Source organism: Belonocnema kinseyi, chromosome 3 (assembly GCF_010883055.1).
Source record: "Belonocnema kinseyi isolate 2016_QV_RU_SX_M_011 chromosome 3, B_treatae_v1, whole genome shotgun sequence".
Lineage (NCBI taxonomy): Eukaryota > Metazoa > Arthropoda > Insecta > Hymenoptera > Cynipidae > Belonocnema > Belonocnema kinseyi.
Window position 1 is genome coordinate 146706776 of NC_046659.1, and position 9031 is coordinate 146715806.

The following is a 9031-nucleotide window of genomic DNA, read 5'->3' on the forward strand; positions in this document are numbered from 1 at the left end:
ACTTCCAATAAAACATTTAGGATTATTTTAAGAATTTAGGATAAACTCTTACGATATTTTTGGTTTCTTTATCATTTATGATCTTGCCTCATCGATATTCTTGACGAGGAATAACGGGGGATTTTAGAACTCTGTAAGTTCTTAAGAAAACTGGGATCAACTCGATGCTGTCACTCTGAATTAAGAATCGAGATTTGAATTTAAATCTACATCACGCCTTTCCGTTTGCTCTCTCCAATATTTCCGAAACCGGGATGGAAACCTGAGATGTCTGGAGAGCCAGGGATAACTTAGGATCATTTTTGCACATGGATCATTGCAATAACTTGAGACTGTGATTTTTCCAATAACTTTGCATTACGAATTTTTCTGTGTGATTTAAGGTAGCGGAACATAGGAGAGCTTGACATAGAGCAAAATTACATTTAGTATGTGTTTGCCACTGATGGAAACACGTTTCGAGGCGGAACAATAAATCGCGGAAAAACCCGAAGTCGCAACCAGTCAACTGTCGAGCGATCAGTTTCGGCAGCAAGTAAGCAGACACGTGCTTAGCCCGACAGACAAGGGGCGCGTTGTTACGACTTTTTTTAATTAGGTTCTTTGCAGGCTGGTGTCCCATGCTAGTGTCAATTTTTACGCAAAAACGCAAAACTTTAAATCACCTGACATATCAGCCAAGGGCACTGTTTGTGTGGATTACTAGAAGAAAATTCAGAAAATTCTGTAATATAAACAATAGCCAACAACTTGAACTGGTATTTTTACGGAGTGTCCATAAAAACAAGATAGTGCTCAATATTCTATCAAGTCAGAAATATGCTTCAAATTGCGTAATATAGATTTGATATAGCAAAAAATAAATTATTTTCCTACTGAAAGAACGCAACAATATTTAAAAATCAGGAGCATTTATATGTGAAAATGTACTGCGTGAGAACCCTGCAGAGTTCCAACAACACTGAATTGATTAATAATCGCTTCTAATCTGCGAAGTTGCACTAAAACTTGGGGTATCAAATTGTTTCATCAATTTTCATCTAGAATTTCAACTTAATATGATTTGCTTTAACACATGAAGTAAATTAAAAAGCAAAACTTTAGGGCGTACTAGCATAAGTATAAAAAATTGAATGGCAGTCGATCCACAACTTCAATAGTCACAATTTAAATAATTGGAGCTAAGTAAATAACCTTTATTTAAATGTGAATGATAATTTCAATTTAGATTGTTTTTATTTATAATCATTCCAGTATAGATTTAAATAATTTTATAATGTGTGGAGCAGTTTACATTTTCCGACAGATAGACGTCAATTTTTTTCACACTTCAGGAAATCTTTATAGATCTTAATAGAATAAATGCCTGTTTTTAGAAACAATCTTCAATTTAAATACAAATTCAAACCTTGGGATAGATAACGTAGGATCTATAAAAATAGATTACTGCTTAAGATTTCCTATTTTTTATAGGAGCAGTTAATTTTTAAATTTAGCCCTTATCTCAACAGAAGCTTTATTGTGGACACAAAAATCAGTGACCTTCATTAATATTAATATAATAACTGGCCAACAGCATAGGTATATGTGTTTCCATCTTGGACATTTTTTCCAGTTCTTTTTAATCACACAACGAGATATTTCATGCTGATAAGACAGATAATCTTTTGATCTTTATTTTAACCAACAGCAATCTGCGATACGCAAATTTATATTTCTTCCAGTCGCATGCGAGCCTACTCTGCTATATACCTCACTAATTATTTTTAATATGAACCATACTATCAACTTTAAGCGAGAAATGATATTTGTGACTGAAAATCAGGTCCAAAATAAGTATCCGATTCTTTGCAAGGTGGTGTTTCTAGTTATAATGTTATTCCCACCTGACTCTGGTGAGTCGAAACAAGGATAGTGACAAACCCAGAATTTGTACTTAAATAAAAAAAATCGTCCCCACCGCTAGCTAATAGCACCTACCTTGGAAAAGACTGTTTTCATTTCGTAAGTTCGCCACACATTCTTGGTTGACCTTTATTTGTTAAAAATGGTATAAGGTTTAATTCAAAACTGTAAAAAATCCTCAAAAACGAAACTTAACTTTTTCTACAAAATTAGGTGCAGCTGGAATAAGAAGAGATGCTAATATTCCTCACTTGGAGGCTGACACTATTACCGTAACACATAGATTTATGTAAATGTTTACTATTGAAAAAGCATTGTCCAAAAAAATATGTAGAAATCATTTGCTTTTCTGTAAGTTAAATTGAAATCTTTCGTTAAGTTCTTGTTTAAAACCCACTGAAGAAGAATGCACTTGCGAAAAGCCGATCACTTCGTTAGATCCTTATTTTATAATATTATGAACATGAAGCTGTTTAAAAATTGATAATATTTTAATTCTAAATAATAAGAGCTCTACAAATTTTTTATATGAGTAAAGTAATTTAATAAATGATTAATTCAATGACCAGATAAGTTCAAGAAAGCTCTCACTGTCGTATGCATTTTACATCTAGATGAATATTTTCTTCTTAGAATCAAAAATTTCTGGTAATAGATTATGGCAATGTGCCACTTAGATATTTTTGCTATTGCAACAACATCATCAAACTTCAGAATTGAAACCATAATTAATTTTTTAAATAATTTAATAATATTTATAAGAATGAAAGAATAAGAAAAAATAGCATATACATTCAAAATTATAAAATATGCATTTGAATTATCTCAAAACCACCGTTTGATGTTTGAAACCAATATTTCGTTGGTTCAGAATTCTTTTTTTCTCAGGGTGTGAGGGACTATCTAGATTCTATGAATACCTTGATAGGCTCCCATTGGATTGCCTTCTGCTGACCACGCTAGCTAAGCGTGACGTTATCGCTTGTCCCCTCAATAGAATACCACTTTAAGGTATCAACAGTCAATAGAAAATTTAGGTTATAAACCTGATTAAATTTCTGCTTGATAAAAAGCTTGCAAGAAAATCATTGAGAACATTTATATGACCAATTAGGAACAACAATAATACCTCGAGACTTTTTAATTTCTATTGTCCTAAATGTTTTTGAAATTTAGGAAAAAAGAGGAAAACCATGATGGAAGCGCTTTGAAAAACTTACATCTAAAAGCATCCACTGTAACTCAACCTGGATGTTCCTTGCAGAAAATATATTGTTTTCATTTCCTATAAGCGTTAATTTATAACCAGTAAATATCCGGTACGTCAAACAAATTATCTTCTAATGAGCTATGCTTGAAAAGCTAGTACCATTTTCTGGTTAAAGAAGTCTTGATCCAAAACTAGTTTGCAAAGTTTTCTTTAGAACTGATGGTATATGATTAAGAAACCTATAATTTGTGGTCTGCACAGCTCTTTCAAATATGATTTATAATTTTTCTTAAATTTTTTACTACCCGTTCCTTGCAGGCGATTGAGATGATTATTGCCGCTGTGTTGTTTAGCACAACGTGTGCCTCAGTCGGGATTAGAAAAATCTGAAAATATCACTATACGATATTTTGGACTCTGTACTGAATTATTATTTTTGAAATTTTTCACCTTCTACCACTCTAAACCCTTTTATTTAAGTTGGACTTTATCAAATTTTTTGCTTTATAATCTTAATCGCTACACGAAAAGGCCTTGATTTTCTCCCATCGTAAGTCTTTTACGTAAATCCACCCATATCTAGCAGCTTGAAAAAAACCGCTTAATGATTGTGAAAACGATAAGAAATCGCGTGTTTTAGATCTGTTTTTTTTTGCTAGTAATAATTTCACTGAATCTGAAATTCAAAACCATTTTCATCTACGCGTTCCAGGAGCATTGTTATTGATCATTATTTATACTCAACTAAAAAAGAAAGAAAGGCTGCTTAAGGACCGCATAGAGAATGTGCATTGAATGGCTGGCGTTCAGTTTTGACTAAACTTCGTATAATTATATTTCTCAACGAATCGATCAAAATTGTTGTATAAGACAAAATCCTAAAATAGGCAATTTACTAGTTACAGATGATTAAATAAGAAACCACTTTAACAAGCATTAGCAAATATCTTGAAATTGCCATTAAGTGAAAAAATGTTTCCTATGAAAATTATTGGGTTCTGACGAGTGACTGCAAAGGATGTAATGACAATAGAACACAGGTCATTTTTCACGGTCATTCAATGTTATTTTTAAAGTTCAGACAATAAAGCAGATATTTGAAGAGGAAATAGTATAGAGCCCATGAAGACCAGCTATAAGCATGACTTAGTCAATACCAAGCTAATGAAGGCAAGTCATGAGGAGGATGCTGTCAGTATCTAGCCAATTAAGGCAAGATATATGCAGGAAGTAGTCAATATACAGTAAAATAATCGCAAGATATGATCAAAATGTTGTCAATATCGAGCTAATGAAGGCAAAACATGATCGCGATTAAGTCATTATCTAGCTAATGAAGTCAACATATATGCAAGACTTATTCAATATACAGTGAAATGAAAGCAAGATATGACCTAAATGTAGTCAATATTAGGCCAATGAAAAACCGATATAAGCGAGGTTTAGGCATCACCTAGCCAATATAGACAAGATCTACCCAGGAAGGATGAACGCAAGAAGTGAACTGGAGCTAAGAAATATTCGGCTTAGGGCGCGTGACAGTTGGTTCTCGCACATCGCGGTCGATGATATTTCTAGTGAGTGCTTCGCGCTAGATTATGTATTCACCTCGCGTTACGAGCTTCGTCCTTATATTCTTCGAACATTTTTGCACAAAGATTTAAAAAAAAAGGACACCAAACATCTACCGCCGTAAATTTGGGATTGTGGATTCTCCTTAATTAAATGAGCTTAGCCAGAAAGTTTGAGCGCATCTACGGTGCGTGATCTTTTCAGGTCAAAGGGTCGACAACTGTAGTTTTTTGATTGTGAACTCTCTTTTTCTAAATCTCTAGCGACTTTAACGAACACATTTTCATCACGTATCTCGTGCCTCACACTAGATTATTCCTAACTGTCAAATTTTCTACATTATACTCAAAATTTTTATATCAAATTTAATACATTTTATGTCACTATAACTGGGATTGCTCATTCAGATATTGCAAAATAATAAATGAATTATATTAACGATGTTTGTTTTAACATTTGTTTCTCATTTGTTTCTATTTTTAATCTTGTTTTTCACGATTAACGAAAAACTAGTGCGCATCTGGATAGGGTCTCATAGGTGATCTTATGTCCTCTTTAGTGTCGTGTCTCCCTTTTCTAAAAATTTAATTTTTTAATTTTTAATCTTATTTTTCATGATTCAAAGAAAATATACTCGTCTTGTCTAAAAATGATTTCTAGCAAATTAACCGATCTTTTTAGATGAATAACTTTTTCTGTTGATTTTGGTTTGCAGACTCTGTCGTTTGTTTTAAACTAATTCCTTTTTTTATTTTGAATTTTATTTTTTATAATTAAAGCAAAACTTTCGTGTCCTATTAAAAATTATTTATAAAAAATTTGACTAAAGTTACAGTATTTTTTGGAAGCTTAACTTTTCTCTATATTTTTCCTCGCTCGTATATTTTTTTTTTCACAGTTTGTGTCGTTTTTCAAAAAATAATTTTTTTCTTTCTATGGTTTTTTACGCATAAAACATCTGCACATCCTATTGAAAATAATTACAATTTTAGCATACTTATTTTTCTTGTACTTTGCATAGTTTGACAAAAAAATGGAATTTGTGGATTTTTCATTATTTTTTGTATGGTCAAATATCGAATTTTTAACTTTTCGACCAAATTAAGAAAGTTTTCAGGATAATCTTGTCGGGAGTCTAAATATTAACGTTTCTCTCATCTTGATTGTTTCCATATCCTGCTTTATCGGCTTCAAATGTTCATTTATATTTTTTTTTATTTTTTTTTTATTTTGAAAATTCTCTCACGCTAATAATTTTCTTTTTATAGAAAAAAGTCAGGAGGATAAATTGTTTCAGCTTCTGAGTCATATGAATAACCGGATACAGAATTTTCAAATCTAAAAAGAAGTGGTTTCAAAATTTTTTTAAAATGCGCACTCTTATCGAATTTTAATCCAAAATAGCTGGTTTACGAGCTCCTTCTTTCTTTTTGGTCCTTTGAAAAGTGTACCAAAGCAGACTCCAATGTGACCAATTTTTCGAAAGTTACCGTGAATACCGAAAAGAAAATACAGACAGACAGACACCTTCATAACAATCTTTTCTTTTTTACTCAGGAGGTCTCAAGACGTGCAGCTTCGATCAAAATCGACCAAGTTAAATTTTACATCAAACCAATACCTTCTGATTAAGATGAAAATGTAAAAGTAGAAACTTTCGAAACTGCTACGAAGTGTGAAAACACATAAAAAGAATGTTTATTTAGAAAATATCTACAAATTTGAAATAAACTTAATAATAATACATTTAAAATTAAAAAAAAAAACACGCAATGTGTTTGGGCAAACGAAAGAAGATATAACAACTTTTAAACTAATATATATTTTTCTACCTAAGGTATATCTAACCTTTTTTGTAGCCGTTTTATGCGTTAAATGATGCGCAACTTTTTATTCGTTTTAAAAACAAGGTACTTAAAATACTTATTTTCAAATTTCAATACATATTTTGAATTGTATAAATATACGTAATTGAAATGATACATTGGTCATTGTAGCTGATAATTACAATTAGTGCACGATAAGAAGCAAATCTTAAAATTACCATGAAAAATACAATTTGTGCATTATTTTGTAATATATAAATAGAATGAGCAGTAGTAGCCCGAGGTGCCACAATAAATTTAATATTATTTTTGGTATAATAGTAATGAACATATTGTGCAGAACAGCTAACATTGTAGACAAAATCAAGTGCTGAGCACGAGCTGCGTGAATATATTGTGTCCGTTAAATCCGAAGGAGCTTAAACGAAAGGTTTACGAAAGAGGTGACATTAGGATATTTGAAGGTATTTCCAAATATTTCAAAATATTTCAAAGACCATGAAAGGAAGCTTAAGAAATCTTAATCTTCATTGCAGGATTTTTATTTATAACAATATACATACATCGAAGTCTGTGCCTGATCTTAGATAATATTGGATCCAAAAAAGATACTTCTGGAAAGGATTTCTTTGCTTGCGCGATATTGAGCAAGGCTTGTTTAAAAAGAAATTAATTTAAAAGATAATTAAATTATATCAATTCAAGGGTGTTCTGCCTTAATGATGTAATCTTAAACACATTATAGTCTTTCATAATTTTATCGGTTCTATGGGTAATAAATTTAACACAAAATTAAAACTCTACCATTTATAATTTACTATCTTTCTTATTCCACTATAGCTATTTTAACTAATAAACTCTAACTTTAATTTGGTAGAAGTCATAAAAGTTAGTAGACGTGGCAATCGTTTACCTTGTGAGATCAACCGATATACTTCAAAGTCAGATTTCTGCTCTCTATCGGTGTGGGCGCAAAGAAAAAATGAAGATTTATTCTGAAGTTATATTACTTGTATTAGCGAGTGTACTGCATTTCCAACGTAAGGCTAACATGATAATAAAATTAATATAGATGATAAAATATGACGTATACATTCTCAAATTTACTTGAGGATTTCTAATTAGAATCTCTTACTTCTCAAATGTCCAGCTTTTACAATAAAGTTTCTTTTATCCAATATAATATCATACGAGGATTCAATTTACTGTAATCTATATCAACTTTTTAGTATTACGGAACTTTCCGCAAGGCTAACCAATTTTCAGCTAATCAAAGGCTGGATGTTCGGAAAATGTTATGCCTCATATTTAAGTGAATTCTGGAAGCTTACGTGAAACGAAGCTTTCTATGAAGGGGTGAATTTACAAAGAGAAATTTTTCTGCTTGCTAATTTTAATATTTTGATGGATAACAATTTTTCAAGTATCAGAAAATCTCAAAAGTCTCAAAACGTGTGTGCAGCTTTCAATATGTCGGTGTTTAGGAGATAATGCATGTAGTCTAATAGGTCCTTGTATTTTTGGACCATTGTTAGTGTTGGGTCCTATCTCAGTTTTAGGTCATATGCTCATATTCAGCATTACGACAATTTTGGGCCATACATCAATTTTAATCCCTATAGAAATTTCGGGCCCTATATCACTTTTAGTCCCTTTACCAAATTTTAAGTCTGCATTATGCCTATGTCTATTTCCAGCCATAGGCGTAGACTTTTTAGGCGTTTAACTTTTCTGAAGTATCTGTTTCACGATTTTATTATAGTACTTGCGAAAATTTTAATGCAGCCAATAGTACTTTTCATTATGCACAAAATCATCCAGAATGCTGCTCTCTCTGATTTGCTTCTTGAAGATGTTGAACTCTGGAATTTGAAATAGCTCGAAACTTGCGGAAAGCAAATCACGCGCTAAACAAGTGTAAATTGTTGACTATGAGGCATCAGTAAATGCAAAAAATAAGAGTTCTTTTGACAGCTAAAGAGCGCCTTGTAAGGCGAGTAAAGTCAATTCAGGAAAATTCCACCTTTTCTACTGAAACTTCTCGTCATTGTAAAAAAACGTCATGTGCCGTTAAAAATCCGTCTAGTCAAGATGAGATTTAAGTCAACTGTTGCAACTTTTTTGAAGATGAGTGTGAAATAATCACTTCTGATGAAGCGAAGAAAGTTATAGCAAAAACTACAAACTTTTCAGCTTCAAGACCAGATAAAATCAACAACTTTTGGTGGAAAATGTTCGATTATATCCTTACAGTTTGCTTATATCTAGCTGTTATATACACGGCTTTCCTAAGCGGAGAACAAATCATCCCGCCGTGGGTAGTTGAAGGAAGCGTGCTACTGATCCTTAAGACTAAAGATTTGTTACGTCTAAAGAACTATCTTGCATCCTATAGCGGAGATGCAAGAGAGGACTGGCTGGTTGCAGAGAGAACCTGTTAATAGACAGATGTTTAACTCAGGATTCCGTCAGGTATCAAAGAAATCTGTCCATGGCTTGGATTGACAACCGAAAGGCA